General features: G+C 45.2%; 1 long non-coding RNA gene across 3 annotated transcripts in view; it reads right to left on the bottom strand.

Annotated features, from left to right (window-relative positions):
* The window catches only part of LOC137315161 (uncharacterized), a 69532-nt gene that overhangs the window by 18909 nt on the left and 24173 nt on the right, over positions 1 to 26450 (bottom strand). Inside the window, exon 3 of one of the 3 annotated variants that reach the window (XR_010961337.1) lies at positions 11141 to 11659. The exons of the other annotated variants lie outside the window; for them this stretch is intronic. This is a non-coding gene — a long non-coding RNA (uncharacterized lncRNA). Of the gene's footprint in view, positions 1 to 11140; positions 11660 to 26450 lie in introns of those variants that run through there. 3 annotated transcript variants of the gene reach the window in all.

The following is a 26450-nucleotide window of genomic DNA, read 5'->3' as shown; positions in this document are numbered from 1 at the left end:
GGTCTTGACATCCTTCCTAAAATGTGATGCCCAGAATTGGACACAATACTGCTGTTGAGGCCTAAGTAGTGTTTTACAAAGGTTTAGCATATTCTTCTTCCATTTGTACTCTATCCTCTATTAATAAAGTCCGGGATCTCTCATGTATTACAGCCTTCTCAACTTGTCCTGCCACCTTCAGAGATTTGTGCACGTATAGCCACAGATCGCTCTGTTCCTGCACGTCCTTTAAAATTTATATTGCCTCTCCTCATTCTTCTAGCAAACGTATCACTTCACACTTCTATGCGGTAAATTACATCTGCCATGGATGGACCCATTTCACCAGTCCGTATGTGTCCTCCTGTTACTATCATCTACATTGTTTACCGTGTTACTGAGTTTCGTCTCTTCTGCTCGCTGTGAAATTATATCCTGTACACTCAAGTCCAGGTGATTAATATATATCAGTCCCGCATCATTCTGGGCCTGTTTAAAAGAGGTGTGCTGTCAGTCCCGAAAGAAGCTGTGTCTGTTTAAAAGGCGTGTCCTCTCGGTCCCAGATCATTCTATGCCTAGAATCATAGAATCATAGAAAAAATGCGGCACAGAAGGAGGCCATTCTCCCCATCGTGTACGCGCCAGCAGAGAAACAAGCCACGCGTTCCCGCATTTTGTCCGTGGTCCTGAATGTCACGGCTCTTCAGGCGCACATCCAGGCATTTTTGTAATGAGTTGATGCTTTCTTCCTTTACCACCCTCTCAGGCAGTGAGTTCCAGACACCCACCACCATCAGGGTGAAAAAAGAATCCTCATTTCCGCTATAATCATTCTACCAATCACTTTAAATCTATGCACCCTGATTATTGACCCATCCGCTAAGGGAAATAGATCCTTCCTATCCACTCTATCGAGGCCCCTCATAACTTAGTACACCTCAATCAAATCACCCCTCAGCCTCCTCTGTTCCAAGGAAAACAACACCAGCCTATCCAATCTGCCATCATAGGTAAAATTCTCCAATCCTGGCAACATCCTCGTAAATCTCCTCTGCGTCCTCTCTCGTGCAATTACATCCTTCCTCCAATGTGGTGATCAGAATTGTACGCAGTACTCAAGGTGTGGCCTCACCATTGTTTTATACAGTTCCAGCATAACATCCCTGCTTTTATATTCCAAGCCTAGAATAACAAAGGAAAACATTCCATATGCTTTCTTAACCACCTCATCAATCAGTCCTGCTACCTTCAGGGATCTGTCGACATGCACTCCAAGGTCCCTCATTTCCTCTATAACTCACAGTATCATTTCATTTATTGTGTATTCCCATGCCTTGTTTGCTCTCCCCAAGTGCATTATCTCGCACTTCTCCGGATTGAATTCCATTTGTCACTTTTCTGCCGACCTGACCAGTACTTTGTATCTTCCTGCAGTCTCCAGCTTTCCTCATCACTGTCAACCTTTGTGTCTTCTGCAAATTTCTTATTCATGCCCCCTACGTGTAAGTGCAAATCGTTAATGTATACCACAAAAAGCAAAGGACCTGGTAGCGAACATTGCGTCACCCCAATGGAACAGCCTTCCAGTCGCAAAACTACCCATCAAACATTACACTTTGCTTCCTCTCACAGAGCCAATTTTGGATCCAATTTGCCACTCTCCCTTGGACCCCATGGGCCTTTACTTTTTGACCAATCTGCCATGTGGGACCTTGTCGAAAGCCGAGCTAAAATCCTTGTAGACAATATCAATTGCGCTACTCTCATTGATCCTCCTTGTCACCTCATTGAAACATTCCATCCAGTTAATCAGACACGATCTCCCCTTAACGAATCCATGCAGACTGTCCTTGATTAGTCCATGCCTTTCTAAGTGATACTTTATCCCGTACATCAGAATTGATACCAATAATTTGCCAACCACTGATGTTAGACTGACTGGCCTGTAATAATCGGTCTATCCCTCGCTCCATTTTTGAACAACGGTACAATGTTAGCAGTCCTCCAATGTTCCGGCACTAGGCCTGTATCCAGTGGAGTTTGTAAAATGATTGTAAAATACTCCCCTATTTCCTGACTGCTTCCTTTCAACAGCCTGGGATACATTTCACCCGGCCCTGCTGATTTATCCAGTTTCAAAGATACGAATCCCCTAATACTTCCTCTCTCACGATGTTTATCCCATCCAATATTTCACACTCATCCTTAACTTGAATCCCGAATCATTTTGTATCTATTTAAAAGGGATGTACTGTCAGTCCCTGATCATTCTGTGTCTGTTTAAAAGGGATGTGCTGTCAGTCCCGGATCATTCTGTCTCTGTTTAAAAGGGATGTGCTGTCAGTCCCGGGTCATTCTGTGTCTGTTTAAAAGGGGTGTGCTGTCAGTCCCGGATCATTCTGTGTCTGTTTAAAAGGGAAGTGCTGTCAGTCCCGGATCATTCTGTGTCTGTTTAAAAGGGAAGTGCTGTCAGTCCCGGATCATTCTGTGTCTGTTTAAAAGGGATGTGCTCTCAGTCCCGGATCATTCTGTGTCTGTTTAAAAGGGATGTGCTGTCAGTCCCGGATCATTCTGTATCTGATTAAAAGGGGTGTGCTGTCAGTCCCGGATCATTCCGTGTCTGTTTAAAAGGGGTGTGCTGTCAGTCCCGGATCATTCTGTGTCTGTTTAAATGGGATGTGCTGTCAGTCCCGGATCATTCTGTGTCTGTTTAAAAGGGGTGTGCTGCCATTCCCGGGTCATTCCGTGCCCTTTTAATGCGATGTGCAGTCAGTCCAGGAACATTCTGTGTCTGTTTACTGGTGGAACACAGATCAGTCTGTGAAATATTAAAGAGCAAGGGGAGTGAGCAGGATCGATGGGTTATATATAGACTTCACGTGGAGAGAATACTGTAGTTGGAGTTGATGAGTTAAATGTCCTGTTCGTGTACCTGTCACATTCTATCACCTGAACTCAAATGTTAAGCCTTTAAGTTGGGCCACAGCTCACTAACTTGTGATGTGAAAGATCAAGAACTGCCAACTTAGTCCACCTGCCAACTGACCAGCAGTCACACAGAAAGGAAAACACTTTTCCCAGGATATTTTCGGAGACCAGTCAGTCCCCGTGTGTGTGATGATAAAATGCAACAAACTCTCTGTGCCAGATCCGATGAAAGCGCTGCTCTCGGTACTTGGAGTCCTGGTGCTGACTCAGTCCATCACTGCCCGAGAGGGGCTCGCCGCAGGAGACATCAGTCCAATTGGCAAATTAAAGTGCACGGGGAGCAGGCACGAGTGAGGGGTCTGATTCAGAGTTGATGTGAATGCAATCCTTGGGGTCGAGTTAAGGGTTAAATGTCCTGCTTGTGTAACTGGCACAACCTATCAGATGAGCTCATGTTTTAAACCTGAAGTGGGGCCAAAACACAACCTTGTGATCTGAAAGATTGAGAACTGCCAACTGAGGCAAGCTGCCAACTGATCGACGGTCACACAGAAGGGAAATTCTTTTTCTCCGGATATTTTCAGAGAATCCCTCCCCGTGTATGAGATTATCAATACAGCAAACTCTCTGAGTCTAGATACAGAACTTGTGTACTCCAGCCGTCTGATCCTGACTCTGAGGAACTCAGTGGAAGATGATGAAAGTTCTGCTCTTGGTATTTGGAGTCCTGGTGCTGACTCAGTCCATCACTGCTGGAATGGAGAAACCTCGAGCTCCACTTTATTGGGTTGGCGGAGGTGGCTAACGTAACTTACTTTGATCTCTCAGCACCAAGTTTTGTTTAAACTATTTTATTCTCTGCCTGAAACTCACGGTTTGATTGGTTAATTAAATATTAATTTAAGAATGATTGAAGAATTTATCCTGAACCAGTTCCACAGGTAAATTCCCCGATTATTTAGTCGGTACCTGGGCGGGGAGTGGGAATAGTGGGGGTTTTGTGATGTTCCAAACAGACCAGGAATTAAAGCGCAAATTACTGGCCGGTGCCAAGTCAGTGGATCTCATCCGGAGCATTGACCTGTTTGGGAGACTCTGTAATTGGCCTCAGTACACAGGTACTATGGAGGGAGAAACTCACAGTCCCTGCTCCCGATCAGTGCTGCCTGCTACAAAGTGTGAGAGTGTGGACGGGATCGGGAACTCCTTCAGCCCATTTCCCCCAAACTCACTGCTCATACGCACAGATGAAGAATGGTGAATTGGGAGCGATACTGGAGGCGTCTGTGGAACCGCTCCTCGGACATGAGTCAGATTTTCAGAACATGAGGGGAGGGGATTGGATCAAAAGGGTTTCAAAACAGGTTTCTGAATCCTAATAATTCTGCAGCCTTCATAAAGATCAGAATATGAGGACACGAACTAAGTAGAGGAGTCAAGCGGTGAAACGATCAATTTTCAGTGGCCGAGTGTCAGTTTACCTCAGGTTGGGAGTTGAGTGAACAAGTTATGGGCTGATGTCCCACTCCAGTACATACTGCCCAGCACTGGGGGAGTGCTGCACTGTTGGAGGTGTCACCTTTTGGATTAATCTTTAAACGGAGACCCTGTCTACCTGTTCATGGGGCAGGATACACTTTGTCGCATTATTTGAAGAGCTGGGAGGTCTCATGGTGTCTTGGACCAACATCACTCTCTCAACTAACATCACCAGAAACTCCCCACACTGTCAAATCTGATTTGCTGTTTGTGGGACTTTGCTGTGAGCAATTTGGTTACAAAACAGTGCCGGTACTTCAGAAATAATCCTTTGTCTGTGAAACTCTTTGGGCCCTTCTGTTAACGGTGTAGACTCTATATAAATGTCAGATCTTTCTTTTCTTTGTCTCTAGTCTCATATAGCGGGAACGGTGGGCTTCATTCTGTGGAAAAACTATTGGGCTGCCCTTGAGAACAAAGAGTGAGTCTGTACAGGTCGGGGAGGGGTCAGTGTGAGGTTTAATGTAGTACAAATGAGCTGAGGTTCATGTGTGGTCCAGAGTCAGTCCCAGTAACACGGACAGACTCAGCTTCATGTTTTCTCATTGTTCTCCCTCCCTCTGTGTTCAGAACGGTCAATTAATTAACTCTTCGTTTTGGATTTTAGTGCACAAGGAAAGCTGCAGCTCGTTTGGAGCAATGTGTCGTGAAGGCCCCTTTAACACAAACGAGGAGACTCTGCCGCTGTTCTGCGGCGTTGGGTTCCATTGTTGTAGACCGAACGAGTGAAAGATCCAGTGATGGATTCTCACCAGCCCGAGCTCTCCAAATTCTCACTGAATTAAACCTTCGTTCACGGGGAGCAGGCTCTGTTTGATTGTGTAGGTCCCACAACCCCTGACCCTGTATTACTGCTGTCTGAATAATGGGCTGTACTCAGAAATAAATCTCACTGCATTGATCACTGCTTCATATCCGTGTCTTGTTTCTCTTTAGGATCATTGTGTCCGAGGATGGGGTGTTCAGGGGTCTTATGAGGCTGCGGGAATATGTTGGAATCGGAGGTAATGGGAAGAGGAGACCACAGCAGGGAATCTCTGAAAGTGCCTAATAACACAGTCAGAAAGTTACTGAGATAAGACAGGTGTCCCAGAGTGTCAGCACTCTGACCATTCAAGGTTCAAGATATCTCACTTGAACGGGTTTTTTCAGGCAGATTGGAAGGAGACACACATTGCATCAGGCCCATCAGATTGCTTGATCGGACATTGAAACGGGAGCTTTACTCTGAATCTAACCCGTGCTGTACCTGCCCTGGGAATGTTTGATGGGACAGTGTCGAGGGAGCTTTATTCTTTATCCAATTCGTGCTGTTCCTGCCCTGGGAGTATTTGATGGGGACAGTGTAAAGGGAGCTTTACTCTCTATCTGACCCTTGATGTACCTGACCTGGAAGAGTTTGATCTGTCAATGCAGGGGGCGATTGACCAGAGACCCATGTGTAGCTGGCAGTATAACTCGATGCTTCTGGATGAACCTGCTCTGACATCAGTAACTGTCTCAAAATCAATACTTACTGAGCAAAATTTTATGGGTTCAAAATCTGTGATTATAACCCAACAACGCTCTTAATATAGAAGAATAAAAAATATAAGAAATATTTAACTGTGTAGGAAAGCAGGGATAAAATATGTTCCACCTTCTGTCTCTCTCTCTCCCTGCCTCTGCCAAATCCCTCGGTCTCGTTTTCTCTCACTCTTTCCCTCTTTGACTTATTTTATTTCTCTCTATGCTTCATCTTTCTCTGCCTCTGATTCTTTATCTCTGGCCCTGTCACTCACTGCCTCGTTCTCTATCTTTCATTCACCTTTACGGGGACTCTCTTTTCTTTCTCTCAATCCCTCTCTCTCTACCTCTCGCTTATTTCACTCTGCCTCCTCTCTCTTACACTTCCTGCCTTCCTCTCTTCTCTATCTCACGTTCCCTCTTCTTGCCTCGCTCTCATTCCCCCTCACTCCATCTGTGTCGTCCCTCTTTCTTCTCTCTGCCTCATTGTTTCTCGCCACTTCTGTCGATTTCCTGTCTCTCTCTCCTCTTTCTATCTCTGCCTCATTCTCTTCCTTTCCATCTCTGCTGCTATATCTTCCCTCCCTCCTTTCTATCTCTCTGCCTCATTCTCTCTCTCCTACCCTCTCTTCTCTCTCTCTCTCTCTAAGTCTCTCTCTCTCTTATTTTCACCAGTCACTTTTTCCTATCTGTCTGTCACTTACTTTCTCTCTCTGTCCGTGTCTTCGTTCTAGGTTAAGATCCCTGATGCAACAGGACTGTCCAAACACAAACAATTTCACACTGAGCCCAGCCTGTACTCTGAACACATTGCATAAGCTGATCACAGCTTCTGCACCCCTAGTTCGCAAATGAGCTGCTCAGGATGTGCAAGGCCCACCAGTGGCCTGGGGTCCTGGAAGACTTTGCCATTGCTCGAGAGGGAAGCCTGCTTTTGCTTCTAACTTCTCCTGCACCTCCGCCTCCACATCTCATTCAACCTCGATTCCTGAACTCATTTTATTACCTTCCATCTTCAAGTGACATATACACACTCTTCTTTATCCAGGAATTATCCATGCCTCTGATTTGCTTCTCTCTATAAATCTTCTGGACATTGTTTTCCCTTATTTTTGACAGTCCATCTCTGTAACTGAATCTGTTTGATCATTTTCTAATTTGATCTGAAATTTTTGAACAGCTGGCAAGCAATACCTGCTATTCTGCCAAGCGTATTTCCACAAACATAGATGAATCGAGGGAGCCGGAATTAACCTTGTGAACCTTCGTTTCACCTCCTCTCAGGCAACTTTGTCTTTCCTTAGGTATGGAGACCAAAACTGTACTCAGTACTCCAGGTGTGATCTCAACAGTGCCGTGTACAATTGTAGCAAGTCCTCCTTACTATTTTAACCCAATCCCCTTGCAATAAAGGCTAACATGCCATTTGCCTATCTAATTGATTGTCTTACCTGCATGCTAACTTTCTATGATTCATTTACAAGGACACCCAAATCCCTTTTAAATCCCTATATAAGCACACGAGGGAGAAATGAATAGAAGGGCATGCTGATAGGGTTAGATGAAGTAGGGTGGGGGAGAGATAGAACAGGAGTTAATGTTCAATATTGGGTTCAGGCCAATTTTATTAAGCTGAGAAGTGATTGAGCAAAAGTGGAATGGAAACAGCTACTTGAAGGTAAATCAGTGTCAGAGCAGTTGGAGGCATTAAACGGAGAGATTCAAGGGTTTCAGAGTAAACGTGTTGCCACAAAGATAAAGGCTGGGACTGCCGAATCTGGAGCCTCGTGGATGAGAAGGAGCATCCAGGTTAAGATAAAGCAAAAAAGAGAAGCTTATGACAGACACCAAGAGCTCAATACAGCAGTAAGCCGAGAGGATGTTTGGAAAGTGAAATTAAATTAAATAGGTGAAATTAAAAAGGAAATTAGGAAGGCAAAGAAAAATATTGGCAATTAAAATTAAGTAAAACCCTAAAATATTTTATGAATACATAAAGAGCAAGAGGATAACTAAGGAAAAGGTACGGGCTATTCGATAACCTATGTGTGGAGGTGGAAATTGTGGGTATGGTTCTTAATGAATACTTTGCTTCTGTCTTCACAAGGAGAGGAATGATGCAGGAATTGAAGTTAAGGAGGAGGAGGAGTGTGAAATATTGGATGGAGTAAACATAGTGAGAGAGCAAATATTAAGGAGAGTGACATCTTTTATAGCAGATAAAACACTAGGCCTGGATGAAATGTATCCCAGGCTGTAATGGGAAACAAGGGAGGCAATAGCGGAGGTTCTGACCATCATTTTCCAACCATCCCTAGCTACACGTGTGTGCCAGAGGATTGGAGGACTGCTAACGTTGTACCATTGTTTAAAAAGGGAGAAAGAGATAGATAGAGTAATATATCCAAACAGTCTTACCTCGGCGGTGGGCAAATTATTTGAATCGATTCTGTGGATAACGTAAACCGTCATTCAGAAAGGCACGGATTAATCAAGGACAGTCAGCATGGATTTGTTAAGGGAGGGTCGTGCCTGACTAACTTGACTGAATTTTTTGAGCAGGTGACGAGGAGGGTCAATGAGGGTAACGCGTTTGATCTTGTGTGCATGGATTTTAGCAAGGCTTTTGACCAGGTCCCACATGGCAGGCTGGTCAAAAAGTACAAGCCCACGTGATGAAAGGGAGAGTGATTGATCGGATCAAAAATTGGCTCAGTCGCAGGAAGGAAAGGGTAATGGTCGATGGGTGCTTTTGCGACTGGAAGGCTGTTTTCAGTGGGGTTCCACAAGGCTCAATACTCGGACCGTTGCTTTTTGTGGTATCTATTAATGGCTTGGACTTGAATGTGGGGGCTTGATCAAGAAGTTTACATGTGATACAAAAATTGGCCGTGTACTTGTCGGTGAGGAGGAAAGCTGTAGACTGCAGGAAGATATTAATGGACTGGTCAGGTGGGCAGGAAAGTGGAGAATGGAATTCCATCCAGAGAAGTGTGAGATAATGCATTTGGGAAAGGCAAACAAGGCAAGGGAATAAACAATAAATGGGAGGATATTGAGAGGTGTAGAGAAACAAAGGGACCTTGGAGTGCGTATCCACAGATCCCTGAAGGGAGCAGGACAGGTGGGTAAGGTGCTTAAGAAGTCATATGGAATACATTCCTTTATTAGCCGAGGCATAGAGTATAAGAGCAGGGAGGTTATACTAGAACTGTATAAATCATTGGTTCGGCCAAAGCTTGAGAACTGCATACAGTTCTGTTCTCACATTAAAGGAAGCATGTGATTGCACTCCAGAGGGTACAGAGGAGATTTACGAGGACATTGCCAGGGCTGGAGAATTTTAGCTATGAGAAAAGATTGGCTCGGCTGGGGTTGTTTTCTTTGGAACAAAGGAGGCTGAGTGGAGATTTAATTGAGGTATATAATATAATGATGGACTTGATAGAGTGAATCGAGATTACCTGTTTCTCTCAGCAGAGATGTCAGTGCCAGGGGATATAGATTTAAAGTAATTGGTAGAAGGATTAGAGGGGAGTTGAGGACAAAAGATTTCACCTAGAGGGTGGGTGGGGGTCGGGAACTCAATGCCTGAAAGGGTGGTAGAGGCAGAAACTCTCAACTCATTTAAAAAGCACTTGGATGAGCACTTGAAGTGCCGTAACCTACAGGGCTACGGACCAAGTGCTGGGAAGTGCGATTAAGCTGGATAGCTCTTTGTCGGCTGGTACGGACGCAGTGGGCCGTATGACCTCCTTCTGTGCTTTAACTTTCTATGATTCTATGCCTTTATGTTTGTGTATGTGTATGTCTGTGTATGTGCCTTGATGTATGTGTATGTGCCTCTATGTGTGTATGTGTGTGTATGTGCTTTTATGTGTGTGTATTTGCCTGAATGAGTATGTAAGAGTATTTGTGTGTGTGTGTGTGTGCCTTTCTGTGTGTGTATATCGAAGTGTGTATGTGGCTTTACGTGTGTGAATGTGTATGTATGTGTGTATGTTCCCGTGTGTGTGTGTAGGTGCCATTATTTGTGTGTGTGCCTGTATGTGTGTGTATGTATGTATGTGCCTTTATATATGTATGTTATGTTTGTTTTGTGTCCTTATGTGTGTGTCTGTGCCTTTATATGTATGTATATGCATGTATATGTGTGTATGTGTCTGTATGCATGTGTATGTGCATGTGCGTGTGTATGTGTGTGTGCAACTGCGAATTGATGTGTGCGGATGTGCCTTTATGTGAATGTATGTGCCTATATGTGTTTGTATGTGTGTGCATGTGACTGTATATGTTTGTGTATGATGAAAGTGTTGCTCTCGGTACTTCGAATCATGCTGCTGACTGCCCGAGTGGGGCGGGTGGGAGAGAGACCAGACTAGTTGAGATATTAAAGAGTCGATCAGCGAGCAGGAGAGAGAGGTCAGATTAGAGATGTTTCAGGCCTATGTTAAACAATGTTACAGAGTTTAGAGATGTTTCAGGCCTATGTTATACAATGTTACAGAGATTAGAGATGTTTCAGGCCTATGTTATACAATGCTAAAGAGTTTAGAGATGTTTCAGGCCTATGTTATACAATGTTACAGAGATTAGAGATGTTTCAGGCCTATGTTATACAATGCTAAAGAGTTTAGAGATGTTTCAGGCCTATGTTATACAATGTTACAGAGATTAGAGATGTTTCAGGCCTATGTTATACAATGTTACAGAGTTTAGAGATGTTTCAGGCCTATGTTATACAATGTTACAGAGATTAGAGATGTTTCAGGCCTATGTTATACAATGCTAAAGAGTTTAGAGATGTTTCAGGCCTATGTTATACAATGTTACAGAGTTTAGAGATGTTTCAGGCCTATGTTATACAATGTTACAGAGTTTAATGATGTTTCAGGCCTTTGTTATACAATGCTAAAGAGTTTAGAGATGTTTCAGGCCTATGTTATACAATGTTACGGAGTTTAGAGATGTTTCAGGCCTATGTTATACAATGTTACGGAGTTTAGAGATGTTTCAGGCCTATGTTATACAATGTTACAGAGATTAGTGATGTTTCAGGCCTATGTTATACAATGCTAAAGAGTTTAGAGATGTTTCAGGCATATGTTATACAATGTTACAGAGTTTAGAGATGTTTCAGGCCTAGGTTATACAATGTTACAGAGTTTAATGATGTTTCATGCCTATGTTATACAATGCTAAAGAGTTTAGAGATGTTTCAGGCCTATGTTATACAATGTTACAGAGTTTAGAGATGTTTCAGGCCTATTTTATACAATGCTAAAGAGTTTAGAGATGTTTCAGGCCTAAGTTATACAATGTTACAGAGATTAGAGATGTTTCAGGCCTGTGCGACACGTTGTTGCAGAGATTACAGATTTTTCAGGCCCATGTTGTATATCTTCATAAATTTCTACCCTCCAGCAGTTTCTTTGAGAGGCAGCTACAGAGGATTCGTTTCCCGGGAACGCCAACGTTGCAAAGTAAACTGAAAGTGTCAGCAGCTCTTCTAGGAAGTGGCCGGTTAGCTCAGTTGCTTAGAGCACTGAAAAAGTATTTTTATGTTGGTGCTGTCGGTCCCGGATCATTCTGTGTCTGTTTAAAACGGGTGTGCTGTCAGTCCCAGATCAGAGAATCAAGTTGCTGTTCAGAGCATGATCCCGTAGACGGCTCGATCACACTGGAGATCACAACCAACTGAGGTGAACTGGGGCATGAAATGCATTCAATTAATGAAGCAAATACTTCAAACAGGAATTATTGACCCTACACAGAGATACGGATATCAGAGGAGCCTGTAGCTAGGGCAAAGCAGTTATGAAGGGAGATTTTAATTTTCACCTAGACTGGGACATAAGGGCAATACATTTCTAGAGTGCATCTAGGACAGTTTTCTGAAACAATACCAAAGAACTGAGAGGTTACACATGTCAGGAAAGAGAGAACAAGCTAGGGCTCTTTTCTCTCGAAAAGAGAAGACTGAGGAGTGACGTGATAGAGATCTTTAAGATTAATTATGTGCTTAATAGGGTCGACGTAGATAAGATGTTTCCACTTGCCGGGAGACCAGAACCAGAGGTCATTGTGATAAGATAGTCATTAATAAATCGAATTGAATCGAATAATGAATGCAGGAGAAACTTCCTTACCCAGATGGTGATGAGAACGTGAAACTTGCTACCATAAAGAGTAGTTGAGACGAATAACAAAGATGGATTTAAGGGGAAGCGAGATAAACACATGAGTGAGTAAGATCACAAGAACATAAGAAATGGGAGCAGGATTAGGTCCATGGTCCCTCGAGCCAGCTCCGCCATTCAATCAGATCATGGCTGATCTTCTGCCTCAACTCCACTTTCCATCTCGATCCCCAAACCCCTTGATTCCCTTAGAGTACAAAATTCTATCAATCTCAGCCTTGAGTATACTCAACGACTGAGCATCCACATCTCTCTGGGGGAAAGAATTCCAAAGATTCGCAAACCTCTGAGTGAAGGAATTCCTCCTCATCTCAGTCGTAATGGCCGACCCCTGATCCGAAGACTCTTCCCCCTCGTTCTACACTCTCCAGCCAGGGAAAACAGTCTCTCAGCATCTATCCTGTCAAACCCCCTCAGATCTTATATTCTATTTTATATGTTTCAATGAGATAAGAAAGGAATAGAACGACATGTTGATAGGGTTAGACGAAGAAGGAGTGGAGGGGGCTCGTTTGGAGCATCAACACTGGCATGGAACTGTTGGGCTGAATGGCCTGTTTCTGGGCTGTTCAGTCAACGGAATCCAGGAATGTTACCACACATTCGGCCCGTCATACCTGTGCTGGCTCTTTGAAAGAACTGCGCAATTTAGTCCCACACCCCAGCTTTTCACCCACAACCCTGCAAATTAGTCCTCTTCAAGGACATGTCCAATTGCCCTTTGAAAGTGATGATGGTATATCGTTCCACCGCTCTTTCAGATGATGCATTCCAAATCATGATAAACCTCAGTGAAAAGTGTGACCTCATTTCCGCTCTAGATCATTAGCCAATTCGTTTATTATCACCGAGAGGAGAGGTACAGAGATAGAGAGTAGAGGGCAAGAGAAATGGGGAGAGTGGAGAGAGGGAGAGAGAGAGTCGAGGTAGAGCGACTCGGAGAGCGAGCGAGAGAGAGATGGAGAGTAGGGTGAGAAAGAGAGAAAGAGAGAGAGAGTAAAAGGAGAAAGAGAATGTAGAGGGTGATAGAGTGGTGTAATAAAGAGAGAAAGAGAGAGAGAGTAAATGGAGACAGAGAAGGAAGAGGGAGAGAGAGTAGTGTGAGAAAGAGAGGAAAAGACAGAGTGAAAGGAGGCAGAGAAGGTACAGGCAGAGACAGTACAGGGCAAGAGAAATAGGGAGAGTAGAGAGAGACAGACAGAGTAGAGGTAGGGCGATTAGGAAAGAGAGAGAGAGACAGAGAGAGAGTAGGGTGAGAATGAAGGAAAGAGAGAGAGTAAAAGGAGACAGAGAAGGTAGAGGGAGAGAGAGTGGGAGAGAGAGAGAGAGAAAGAGTTAGGTGAGAAAGAGAGAGAGTAGAGAGAGAGAGAGACTGAGAGAGGGAAGAGGGGATGAGACAGAGACAAGAGGAAGAGAAGGAGAGCACATGAAGCTAAAAAAAGAAAGAGGGGAAGATAGATAAAGACAGGGGGGAGAGTGAGAGAAACCGACAGAGGGAAAAGAGAGATAGAGAAACAGGGGAGAGACAGACAGTGAGAGGGAGAGACGTGGACAGAGCGAGTGATAGAGTTTGGTCAGAGAGAGGGTAGAATGACAGAGAGAGAGAGAGAGAGAGAGAATCAGGATCAAAGCATCACAGGGAGGTGGAATTACCGAGAATGGGGTAGACAGTGATCTCTGTGGAAGGCCCAGGCACATCCCGGCCTCTGTTCGTAGATCTCACCCGGTGTGGGACTGACACCCACACACAGAGCATGGGAGAGTGTTGATGGAGCTTTACTCTGTATCTAACCTCTGTTGTACCTGCCCTGGGAGTGTTGAAGGGACAGTGTAGAAGGAGCTTTGCTCTGTATTTATCCCGAGTTGTTCCTACCGTGGTTGACGGTTGTTTTTGCGACTGCAAGGCTGTTTCTATTCCGGTCCCGCAAGGCTCAGTCGCAGGTCTCCTGCATTTTGTGGTACATATTATTGATTTGGCCTTGAATGTGAGCAGCTGACCATGAAGTTTGCAGATGATACAAACATTGGCCGTGTGGTTGATCGTGAGGAGGAACGCTGTAGACTTCAGGACGATATCAATGGACTGGTCAGGTGGGCAGAAAAGTGGCAAATGGAATTCAATGCAGAGAAGTGCGAGGAAATGCATTTGGGAAAGGCAAACAAGACAAGGGATTACACAATAAATGGGGGATACTGAGAGGAGTAGAGGAATCAACGTACCTTGGAATGCATGTCCACAGATCCCTGAAGGTAACAGGGCAGGTAGATCAGATGGTTCAAAGGGCATACGGGATACTTTCCTTTATTAGCCGAGGCATAGAATACAAGAGCAGGGAGGTTATGCTAGAACCGCATAAAACATTGGTTAGGCCACAGCTTGAGTACTTGCTGCAGTTCTGGTCACCACATTACAGTAAAGATGTGATTGCACTAGAGAGGGGACAGAAGAGATTTGCGAGGATGTTGCCAGAGCTGGAGAATTTTCGCTATGAGTAAAGATTGAAAATACTAGTTCTTTTTTTCTTTGGAATAGATGTACAATAAAGCTCCGTCAACACTAACACAGAAATCTTCAGAGCGGTGTCTTTGTTTAGAGTGGTGTCTGTGTTCAGAGTGGGGTCTGTGTTCAGAGTGGGGTCTGTGTTCAGAGTGGGGTCTGTGTTCCGACTTTGGTCTGTGTTCACAGTGGGGTCTGTATTCAGAGTTGGGCCTGTTTTCAGAGTGGAGTCTGTGTTCAGAATGGGATTTGTGTTCAGAGTGGGGTCTGTGTTCAGAGTGGGGTCTGTGTTCAGAGTGGGGTCTGTGTTGAGAGTGGGGTCTGTGTTCAGAGTGGGGTCTGTGTTCAGAGTGGGGTCTGTGTTCAGAGTGGGGTCTGTGTTCAGAATGGGATTTGTGTTCAGAGTGGAGTCTGTGTTGAGAGTGGGGTCTGTGTTCAGAGTGGGGCCTGTGTTCAGAGTGGGGACTGTGTTCAGAGTGGGGTCTGTGTTCAGGGTGGGGTCTGTGTTGAGAGTGGGGTCTGTGTTCAGAGTGGGGTCAATGTTCAGAATGGGGAATGTGTTCATAACGGGGAATGTTTTCAGAGTGGGGACTGTGTTCAGAGTGGGGTCTGTGTTCAGTGTCAGGCTTTGTTTGTAAATAGATATCTCAGATTGCTTTACAAAGAATTCAAATGCGTGCAGAAGGTGAGAGAGAGAGAGAGAGAGAGTGCGGGTTAAAGAGATAGATGGAGGGGATAACTTGGAAGAAAAAAGGTTTTAAACAGTTCTTTGAAGGCACTTGATTTGTACCTGAGAGCAACTTTACCATTTCCGGGAATAACAGGAATGTCGTTCATTACTGGCACGAAATATGTTAGGCTCTGAACTCCAAATAGCAATTTTACCTGAGATCTTTAAGTCTCAGGGGTGAATGTTCAGAGTGTTTGCCCTCATGTGACACAAGGTCCTGCCTCACAGTTTGTTTCGAACAGAATATTGGTTCAATTCGAAATTCAACAAAACAGATAGCTCCGTTCCCCCTGAGCAGTCTGTGTCCCGTATGAAAATATATTCTGTCGATGACGTGGCTTTGTTCCTTGGTATGCAAAGTAATGAATGCAGTTGGAGAATGACCAATATGTTTCAGTTACTGAGTGAGGCAGGTAAAATGGGAAAAATAAAACGCAGATTTAAAGAAGATTTGCAGAAAGAACAAAAGTGGAGGAGAGGAGAAGTCGGAATGAAGAGGAGGGGGGAATGTAAATGACATAAGTAGTGTAACAAAGGTGGGTAAAGCACAGGGGTTGAAGGAGAAGTGAGGAGAGAAGAACAGCATTTTCTAGATGTACAATTAAGCTACATCAACACTAACAGAAGAATTTTCACAGTGGGGTCTGTGTTTAGAGTGGGATCTGTGTTCAGAGTGGGGCCTGTGTCCTGAGTGGAGTCTGTGTCCAGAGTGGGGTCGGTGTTCAGAGTGGGGAGAATGACCAAAATGTTTTAGATACTGAGTCAGGCAAGTAAAATGGGAAAAATAAAATGCAGATTCAAAGATGAGTTGCAGAAAGAACTAAAGTGGAGAAGAGGAGGTTTGGGGAATGAAGAGGAAGGGGGAACAGAAATGACATAAGTAATGTAACAAGGGTGGGTTGAGCCACGGGGATGAAGGAGAAGTGAGGAGAGAGGAACAGCACCGAACAGATGTACAATAAAGCTCCGTCAACACTCACACAGAAATCTTCAGAGTGGGGCCTGCGTTCAGAGTGTGGTCTCTGAACCAATTCAGAACTTACAACCTCTTTACCAATTATGACATATTAAGGGCATCTTTACATTAATGGCACTAAATATTTTAACTCTGCACTTTACTTTTATCTCAGGTATTGAGGTCCCGGGGTGAATATTCATTGTGTTCCCCTCACGTGACAAAGGGCGGTGTCTCATAGTTTGTTCTGGATACAATTTTGTGAGAATCGCGCCTTCAACAAAACAGAATTCTTCCTTCCCCCTCATTAATCTCTGTCCCTTATGAAAATATATTCTGTCGACGTGTGGGCTTTGTTGCTAGGATTCAAAAGTAAGGAATTAAGTTAAAAACTGACCAAAGTCTTACATTGAGAGAGAAAAGCAACTAAAATTGTAAAAATAAAAAGCAGATTTACAGCACACTTAGAGAAAGAAATGAAGTGGAGGAGAGGAAGATTCTATGATGGAGAGGAGGGGAAATGTAAGTGAAATAAGTAATGTATAAAAGTTAAGTGGAGCCATGGAGTGTGAAGGAGAAGTGAGGGGAGAGGAACAGCATCGTCCAGATGTACAATAAAGTTTCCTGTACACTAACAAAGACATCTTCAGAATGGGGTCTGTGCTCAGAGTCGGGTCCGTGTAGAGAGTGGGGTCTGTGTTCAGAGTGGAGCCTGTATTCAGATTGGGGTCTGTGTTCAGTGAGGGGTCTGTGTTCAGAGTAGGGTTTGTTCAGAATGGGGTCATTATTCCGAGTGGGGTCCGCGTTCAGAGTGGGGTCTGTGTTCATAATGAGTTCTTTGTTCATAGTGGAGTCTGTGTTCAGAGTGGGGTCTGTGTTCAGAATGGGATCTTTGTTCATAGTGGAGTCTGTGTTCAGAGTTGGGTCTGTGTTCCGACTTTGGTCTGTGTTCACAGTGGGGTCTGTATTCAGAGTTGGGCCTGTTTTCAGAGTGGAGTCTGTGTTCAGAGTTGGGCCTGTGTTCAGAGTGGAGTTTGTGTTCAGAATGGGATTTGTGTTCAGAGTGGAGTCTGTGTTCAGAGTGGGACCTGTGTTCAGAGTGGGGTCTGTGTTCAGAGTGGGACCTGTGTTCAGAGTGGGGTCTGTGTTCAGAGTGGGACCTGTGCTCTGAGAGGAGTCTGTGTTCCGTTTGGGATCTGTGTTCAGTGTCAGGCTTTGTTTATCAATAGAGAACTCAGAATAATTTATAAAGTATTCAACTGCCTGCATACTGTGTGAGAGAGTGCGGCTTAAAGAGACAGATGGAGGCAAAGCTCTCTGAACAAATTGCTTTGAAATCAGCTTTTGAAGGCACTCGCAGACACCTTACAGCCTCTTTACAAATTCAGGACTTATAAAGGACATGTTTACATTAATGGCACTAAATATTTCAAGGCCTGAACTCCGCACAGCACTTTTATCTCAGGTGTTTAGGTCCCGGCTTTGAATGTTCATAATGTTCGCCTCCTGTGACACAGGGCGGTGCCTCATAGTTTGTTCTGGACACAATTTCGTGAGAATTACGCCTTCAACAAAACAGAATTCCTCCCCCCCCAGCAACCTCTGTCCCTTATGAATATATATACTAACGATGAGGTGGCTTTGTTACTCGGAATCCGATGTAACGAATTCAGTTGAAAACTAACCAAAGTGTTCTTTTACAGAGAAAAACAGCTAAAATAGGGAAAATTAAAAAAGCAGATTAACAGCATACTAAGAGAAAGAAATAAAGTGGAGGAGATGATTGGATGGCGAAGAGGAGGGGGAAATGTAAATGAAATATGTAATGTAACAAAGGTAAGTGGAGGCATGGATGGAGAAGGAGAAATCAGGGGAGAGGAATAGCATCGTCCAAATGTGCAATGAAGTCGCCTGTACACTAACAAAGACACCTTCAGAATGGTCTCTTCGCTCAGAGTAGGGTCCGTGTCGAGAGTGGGGTCTGTGTTCAGAGTGGATCCTGTATTCAGATTGGGTTCTGTGTTCAGTGGGGGGTCTGTGTTCAGAGTATTGTCCTTATGCAGTGGTGGTTGGTATTCAGAGTCAGGTTTTGATTATAAATTGATACCTCAGGACACTTTACAAAGACTGCACGCAGAATATGTGAGAGAGTGCGGATTAAAGGGACAATTGAGGAAATGCCCTTTGAAGAAATAGGCTTTAAATATTCCTTTGAGGGCAGATGATCGGCACCTCAGAGCAACTCTTCCAATTCAGGGACTTATAAAGGACAACGGTTCAAACAGCGAACTTGATTACAATTCCTCCCACCCCGCTTCCTGTGGGTTCTGTTTCCAGGGTGGGGGCACTGTTCAGAGTGGGGTCTGTGTTCAGAGTGGGGTCTGTGTTCAGAGTGGGGTCTGTGTTCAGAGTGGGGTCTGTGTTCAGAGTGGGGTCTGTGTTGAGAGTGGGGTCTGTGTTGAGAGTGGGGTCTGTGTTGAGAGTGGGGTCTGTGTTGAGAGTGGGGTCTGTGTTCAGAGTGGGGTCTGTGTTGAGAGTGGGGTCTGTGTTCAGAGTGGGGTCTGTGTTGAGAGTGGGGTCTGTGTTCAGAGTGGGGTCTGTGTTGAGAGTGGGGTCTGTGTTCAGAGTGGGGTCTGTGTTGAGAGTGGGGTCTATGTTCAGAGTGGGGTCTGTGTTCAGAGTGGGGTCTGTGTTCAGAGTGGGGTCTGTGTTGAGAGTGGGGTCTATGTTCAGAGTGGGGTCTGTGTTCAGAGTGGGGACAGTGTTCAGAGTGGGGACTGTGTTCAGAGTGGGGTCTGTGTTCAGTGTCAGGCTTTGTTTGTAAATAGATTACTTAGATTGCTTTACAAAGAATTCAAATGCGTGCAGAAGGTGTGTGAGAGAGAGAGAGAGAGTGCGGGTTAAAGAGATAGATGGAGGGGATACCTTGGAAGAAAAAAGGTTTCAAACATTTTTTTGAAGGTACTGGATTGGCACCTGAGAGCAACTTTACCATTTCCGGGAATGATAGGGACATCTTTCATTACTGGCACGAAATATGTTAGGCTCTGAACTCCAAATAGCAATTTGACCTGAGATCTTGAAGTCCCAGGGGTGAATGTTCAGAGTGTTTCTCCTCATGTGACACAAGGTCCTGCCTCACAGTTTGTTTCGGACAGAATATTGGTTCAATTCGAAATTCAACAAAACAGATAGCTCCGTTCCCCCTGAGCAATCTGTGTCCCGTATGAAAATATATTCTGTCGATGACGTGGCTTTGTTCCTTGGTATGCAAAGTAATGAATGAAGTTGGAGAATGACCGATATGTTTCCGTTACTGAGTCAGGCAGGTAAAATGGGAAAAATAAAACGCTGATTTAAAGAAGATTTGCAGACAGAACAAAAGTGGAGGAGAGGAGATGTCGGAATGAAGAGGAGGGGGGAATGTAAATGACATAAGTAGTGTAACAAAGGTGGGTGATGCACGGGGGTTGAAGGAGAAGTGAGGAGAGAAGAACAGCATTTTCCAGATGGACAATAAAGCTACATCAACACTAACAGAAGAATTTTCACAGTGGGGTCTGTGTGCAGAGTGAGGTCTGTGGTCCGAGTGAGGTCTCTGTCGAGAGTGGGGTCTGTGTTCAGAGTGGGGTCTGTGTCCAGAGTGGGGCGAATGACCAAAATGTTTTAGATACTGAGTCAGGCAAGTAAAATGGGAAAAATAAAATGTAGATTAAAAGATGAGTTGCAAAAAGAACTAAAGTGGAGAAGAGGAGGTTTGGGGAATGAAGAGGAAGGGGGAACAGAAATAACATTAGTAATGTAACAAATGTGGGTGGAGCCACGGGGATGAAGGAGAAGTGAGGAGAGAGGAACAGCACTGAACATATGTACAATAAAGCTCCGTCAACACTCAAACAGAAATCTTCAGAGTGGGGTCTCCGTTCAGAGTGTGGTCTCTGAACCAATTCAGGACTTACAAGCTCTTTACCAATTATGCCATATTAAGGGATTATTTATATCAATGGCACTGAATATTTTAACTCTGCACTTTACTTTAATCTCAGGTATTGAGGACCCGGGGTGAATATTCATAGTGTTCCCCTCATGTGACAAAGGTCGGTGTCTCATTGTTTGTTCTGGATACAATTTTGTGAGAATTGCGCCTTTCACAAAACAGAATTCTTCAATCCCCCTCATTAATCTCTGTCCCTTATGAAAATATATTCTGTCGATGAGGTGGCTTTGTTGCTAGGAATCAAAAGTAAGGAATTAAGTTAAAAACTGACAAAAGTCTTATATTTATAGAGAAAAGCTACTGAAATGGTAAAAATAAAAAGCAGATTTACAGCATACTTAGAGAAAGAAATAAAGTGGAGGAGAGGAAGATTCGATGACGGAGAGGAGAGGGAAATGTAAATGACATAAGTAATGTATCAAAGGTAAGTGGAGCCATGGAGATTGAAGGAGAAGTGAGGGGAGAGAAACAGCATCGTCCAGATGTACAATAAAGTTTCCTGTACACTAACAAAGACATCTTCAGAATGGGGTCTGTGCTCAGAGTCGGGTCCGTGTAGAGAGTGGGGTCTGTGTTCAGAGTGGAGCCTGTGTTCAGATTGGGGTCTGTGTTCAGTGAGGGGTCTCTGTTCAGAATATGGTTCTTATGCAGTGGTGGTTGGCATTCAGTGACAGGCGTTGTTTATAAATAGACACCTCAGATTACTTTACATTGAATTCGACTGCACGCAGAATATGGGAGAGAGTGCGGGTTGAAGAGAAAATGGAGGAAAAGCCTTTTGAAGAAATAGGTTTTCTTTTGCGTCCACATGATCGGCACCACACAGCAACGCTGCCAATTCACGGACTTATAAAGAACACCGGCTCTCACAGCAACATTGATAAAACCGCCGCCCACCCCGCTTCCTGTGGGCTCTGTGTTCCCAGAGTGGGGACAGTTTTCACAGTGGGGACAATGTTTAGTTTCGATCTGTATTCAGTGTCAGGCTTTGTTTTTAAATAGACATCGGAGATTGCTTTACAAAGAATTCAACAGCGCGCAGAGTGTGTGGCAGGGATAGTGCGTGTTCAGGAGATAGGTGGAGAAAAATAACATGGAAGAAATAGGTTTTAAATAGGTTTTTGACGGCACTTGAATGGCACCTTAGAACCACTTTATCAGTTCAGGGACTATTGAGGATGTCTTTCATTACTGGCACGAGACATGTCCGGGTCTGAGCAAAACAGAACAATTCTACCTGAGATCTGTAGATCCCAGAGGTGAATGTTCAGAGTGTTTCACCTCATGTCACACAAAGTCCTGTCTCACAGTTTGTTTTGGACAGAATATTGTTTGAATTCGAACGTCAAAAACACAGATACCTCCGTTGCCCCTGAGCAATCTGTGTCCCTTATGAAAACTCATTCTGTTGTTGAGGTGACTTTGTTCCTTTGTATGCAAAGTAAGCAATTCATTTGGAAAATGACCAAAATATTTCAGTTACTGGGTCAGGCTGGTAAAGTGGGGAACATTAAAAGCAGATTTAAAGAAGATTTACAGAAATAACTAAATTGGAGGAGAGGAGAATTCGGGGATGAAAAGGAGAGGGGAATGTAAATGAAACATTTAATGTTCCAAAGGTGGGTGGATCCACGGGGGTGAAGGAGAAGTGAGGAGAGAGGAACAGCATCGTCCAGATGTACAATAAAGCTCTGTCTACACTAACACAGGAATCTTCAGAGTGGGCCCTGTGTTCAGAGTGGGTTCTGTCTCAGAGTGTTTTCTGTGTCAGAGTGGGTTCTGTCTCAGAGTGTGTTCTGTCACAGAGTGGGTTCTGTCTCAGAGTGGGTTCTGTCTCAGAGTGGGTTCTGTCTCAGAGTGTGTTCTGTCTCAGAGTGGGTTCTGTCTCAGAGTGGGTTCTGTCTCAGAGTGGGTTCTGTCTCAGAGTGGGTTCTGTCTCAGAGTGGGTTCTGTCTCAGAGTGGGTTCTGTCTCAGAGTGGGTTCTGTCTCAGAGTGTGTTCTGGGTCAGAGTGGGGTCTGTCTCAGAGTTGGTTATGTCTCATGGTATGTTTTCTGTCAGAGTGGGTCTGTTTTCAGAGTGTGTTCTGTGTCAGAGTGGGTTCTGTCTCAGAGTGGGTTCTGTCTCAGAGTGTGTTCTGGGTCAGAGTGGGTTCTGGGTCAGAGTGGGTTCTGTGTCAGAGTGGGTTCTGTGTCAGAGTGGGTTCTGTCTCAGAGTGGGTTCTGTGTCAGAGTGGGTTCTGTCTCAGAGTGGGTTCTGTGTCAGACTGGGTTCTGTGTCAGACTGGGTTCTGTGTCAGACTGGGTTATACATCAGAGTGGCTTATGTCTCAGAGTGGGTTCTTTGTCTGAGTATGTTCTGTGTCAGAGTGGGTTCTGTCTCAGAGTGGGGTCTTTGTTCAGAGTGGGTTATACCTCAGACTGGGTTCTGTCTCAGAGTGGGTGATGTCTCAGAGTGGGTTCTGTGTCAGAGTGGGTTCTGTGTCAGAGTGGGTTCTGTCTCAAAGTGGGTTCTGTCTCAAAGTGGGTTCTGTCTCAGAGTGGGTTCTGTGTCAGACTGGGTTCTGTGTCAGAGTGGGTTCTGTCTCAGAGTGGGTTCTGTCTCAGAGTGTGTTCTGTGTCAGAGTGGGTTCTGTCTCAGAGTGGGTTCTGTCTCAGAGTGGGTTCTGTCTCAGAGTGGGTTCTGTCTCAGAGTGGGTTCTGTCTCAGAGTGGGTTCTGTCTCAGAGTGGGTTCTTTGTCTGAGTGCATTCTGTGTCAGAGTGGGTTCTGTCTCAGAGTGGAGTCTTTGTTCAGAGTGGGTTATACCTCAGACTGGGTTCTGTCTCAGAGTGGGTTATGTCTCAGAGTGGGTTCTGTGTCAGAGTGGGTTTTGTCTCAGAGTGGGTTCTGTCTCAGAGTGGGTTCTGTTTCAGACTGGTTTCTGTGTCAGAGTGGGTTCTGTGTCAGAGTGGGTTCTGTCTCAGAGTGGGTTATGTCTCAGAGTGTGTTCTGTGTCAGAGTGGGTTCTGTCTCAGAGTGGGGTCTTTGTTCAGAGTGGGTTATACCTCAGACTGGGTTCTGTCTCAGAGTGGGTTCTGTCTCAGAGTGGGTTCTGTCTCAGAGTGGGTTCTGTCTCAGAGTGGGTTCTGTCTCAGAGTGGGTTCTGTCTCAGAGTGGGTTATGTCTCAGAGTGTGTTCTGTGTCAGAGTGGGTTCTGTCTCAGAGTGGGGTCTTTGTTCAGAGTGGGTTATACCTCAGACTGGGTTCTGTCTCAGAGTGGGTTCTGTCTCAGAGTGGGTTCTGTCTCAGAGTGGGTTCTGTCTCAGAGTGGGTTCTGTCTCAGAGTGGGTTCTGTGTCAGACTGGGTTCTGTGTCAGACTGGGTTCTGTGTCAGAGTGGGTTCTGTCTCAGAGTGGGTTATGTCTCAGAGTGGGTTTTGTCTCAGAGTGGGTTCTGTCTCAGAGTGTGTTCTGTGTCAGAGTGGGGTCTGTCTCAGAGTTGGTTATATCTCATGGTATGTTTTCTGTCAGAGTGGGTCTGTTTTCAGAGTGTGATCTGTGTCAGAGTGTGTTCTGTGTCAGAGTGGGTTCTGTCTCAGAGTGGGTTCTGTCTCAGAGTGGGTTCTGTCTCAGAGTGTTTTCTGTGTCAGAGTGGGTTCTGTCTCAGAGTGTGTTCTGTCACAGAGTGGGTTCTGTCTCAGAGTGGGTTCTGTCTCAGAGTGGGTTCTGTCTCAGAGTGTGTTCTGTCTCAGAGTGTGTTCTGTCTCAGAGTGGGTCCTGTCTCAGAGTGGGTTCTGTCTCAGAGTGGGTTCTGTCTCAGAGTGGGTTCTGTCTCAGAGTGGGTTATGTCTCAGAGTGGGTTATGTCTCAGAGTGTGTTCTGGGTCAGAGTGGGGTCTGTCTCAGAGTTGGTTATGTCTCATGGTATGTTTTCTGTCAGAGTGGGTCTGTTTTCAGAGTGTGTTCTGTGTCAGAGTGGGTTCTGTCTCAGAGTGGGTTCTGTCTCAGAGTGTGTTCTGGGTCAGAGTGGGTTCTGTGTCAGAGTGGGTTCTGTGTCAGAGTGGGTTCTGTCTCAGAGTGGGTTCTGTCTCAGAGTGGGTTCTGTGTCAGAGTGGGTTCTGTCTCAGAGTGGGTTCTGTGTCAGACTGGGTTCTGTGTCAGACTGGGTTATACATCAGAGTGGCTTATGTCTCAGAGTGGGTTCTTTGTCTGAGTATGTTCTGTGTCAGAGTGGGTTCTGTCTCAGAGTGGGGTCTTTGTTCAGAGTGGGTTATACCTCAGACTGGGTTCTGTCTCAGAGTGGGTTATGTCTCAGAATGTGTTCTGTGTCAGAGTGGGTTCTGTGTCAGAGTGGGTTCTGTCTCAAAGTGGGTTCTGTCTCAAAGTGGGTTCTGTCTCAGAGTGGGTTCTGTGTCAGACTGGGTTCTGTGTCAGAGTGGGTTCTGTGTCAGAGTGGGTTCTGTCTCAGAGTGGGTTATGTCTCAGAGTGTGTTCTGGGTCAGAGTGGGGTCTGTCTCAGAGTTGGTTATGTCTCATGGTATGTTTTCTGTCAGAGTGGGTCTGTTTTCAGAGTGTGTTCTGTCTCAGAGTGGGTTCTGTCTCAGAGTGGGTTCTGTCTCAGAGTGGGTTCTGTCTCAGAGTGGGTTCTGTCTCAGAGTGTGTTCTGTCTCAGAGTGTGTTCTGTCTCAGAGTGGGTTCTGTCTCAGAGTGGGTTCTGTCTCAGAGTGGGTTCTGTCTCAGAGTGTGTTCTGGGTCAGAGTGGGGTCTGTCTCAGAGTTGGTTATGTCTCATGGTATGTTTTCTGTCAGAGTGGGTCTGTTTTCAGAGTGTGTTCTGTGTCAGAGTGGGTTCTGTCTCAGAGTGGGTTCTGTCTCAGAGTGTGTTCTGGGTCAGAGTGGGTTCTGGGTCAGAGTGGGTTCTGTGTCAGAGTGGGTTCTGTGTCAGAGTGGGTTCTGTCTCAGAGTGGGTTCTGTGTCAGAGTGGGTTCTGTCTCAGAGTGGGTTCTGTGTCAGACTGGGTTCTGTGTCAGACTGGGTTATACATCAGAGTGGCTTATGTCTCAGAGTGGGTTCTTTGTCTGAGTATGTTCTGTGTCAGAGTGGGTTCTGTCTCAGAGTGGGGTCTTTGTTCAGAGTGGGTTATACCTCAGACTGGGTTCTGTCTCAGAGTGGGTTCTGTGTCAGAGTGGGTTCTGTGTCAGAGTGGGTTCTGTGTCAGAGTGGGTTCTGTGTCAGAGTGGGTTCTGTGTCAGAGTGGGTTCTGTCTCAAAGTGGGTTCTGTCTCAAAGTGGGTTCTGTCTCAGAGTGGGTTCTGTGTCAGACTGGGTTCTGTGTCAGAGTGGGTTCTGTGTCAGAGTGGGTTCTGTCTCAGAGTGGGTTCTGTCTCAGAGTGGGTTCTGTCTCAGAGTGGGTTCTGTCTCAGAGTGGGTTCTGTCTCAGAGTGGGTTCTGTCTCAGAGTGGGTTCTGTCTCAGAGTGGGTTCTTTGTCTGAGTGCGTTCTGTGTCAGAGTGGGTTCTGTCTCAGAGTGGGGTCTTTGTTCAGAGTGGGTTATACCTCAGACTGGGTTCTGTCTCAGAGTGGGTTATGTCTCAGAGTGGGTTCTGTGTCAGAGTGGGTTTTGTCTCAGAGTGGGTTCTGTCTCAGAGTGGGTTCTGTTTCAGACTGGTTTCTGTGTCAGAGTGGGTTCTGTTTCAGAGTGGGTTCTGTCTCAGAGTGGGTTATGTCTCAGAGTGTGTTCTGTGTCAGAGTGGGTTCTGTCTCAGAGTGGGGTCTTTGTTCAGAGTGGGTTATACCTCAGACTGGGTTCTGTCTCAGAGTGGGTTCTGTCTCAGAGTGGGTTCTGTCTCAGAGTGGGTTCTGTCTCAGAGTGGGTTCTGTCTCAGAGTGGGTTCTGTCTCAGAGTGGGTTCTGTCTCAGAGTGGGTTCTGTCTCAGAGTGGGTTCTGTCTCAGACTGGGTTCTGTGTCAGACTGGGTTCTGTGTCAGAGTGGGTTCTGTCTCAGAGTGGGTTATGTCTCAGAGTGGGTTCTGTCTCAAAGTGGGTTATGTCTCAGAGTGTGTTCTGGGTCAGAGTGGGGTCTGTCTCAGAGTTGGTTATGTCTCATGGTATGTTTTCTGTCAGAGTGGGTCTGTTTTCAGAGTGT

This window comes from Heptranchias perlo, unplaced genomic scaffold, assembly GCF_035084215.1.
Source record: "Heptranchias perlo isolate sHepPer1 unplaced genomic scaffold, sHepPer1.hap1 HAP1_SCAFFOLD_54, whole genome shotgun sequence".
NCBI classification, from domain to species: domain Eukaryota; kingdom Metazoa; phylum Chordata; class Chondrichthyes; order Hexanchiformes; family Hexanchidae; genus Heptranchias; species Heptranchias perlo.
This window is presented reverse-complemented; position numbering and strand designations above follow the sequence as displayed.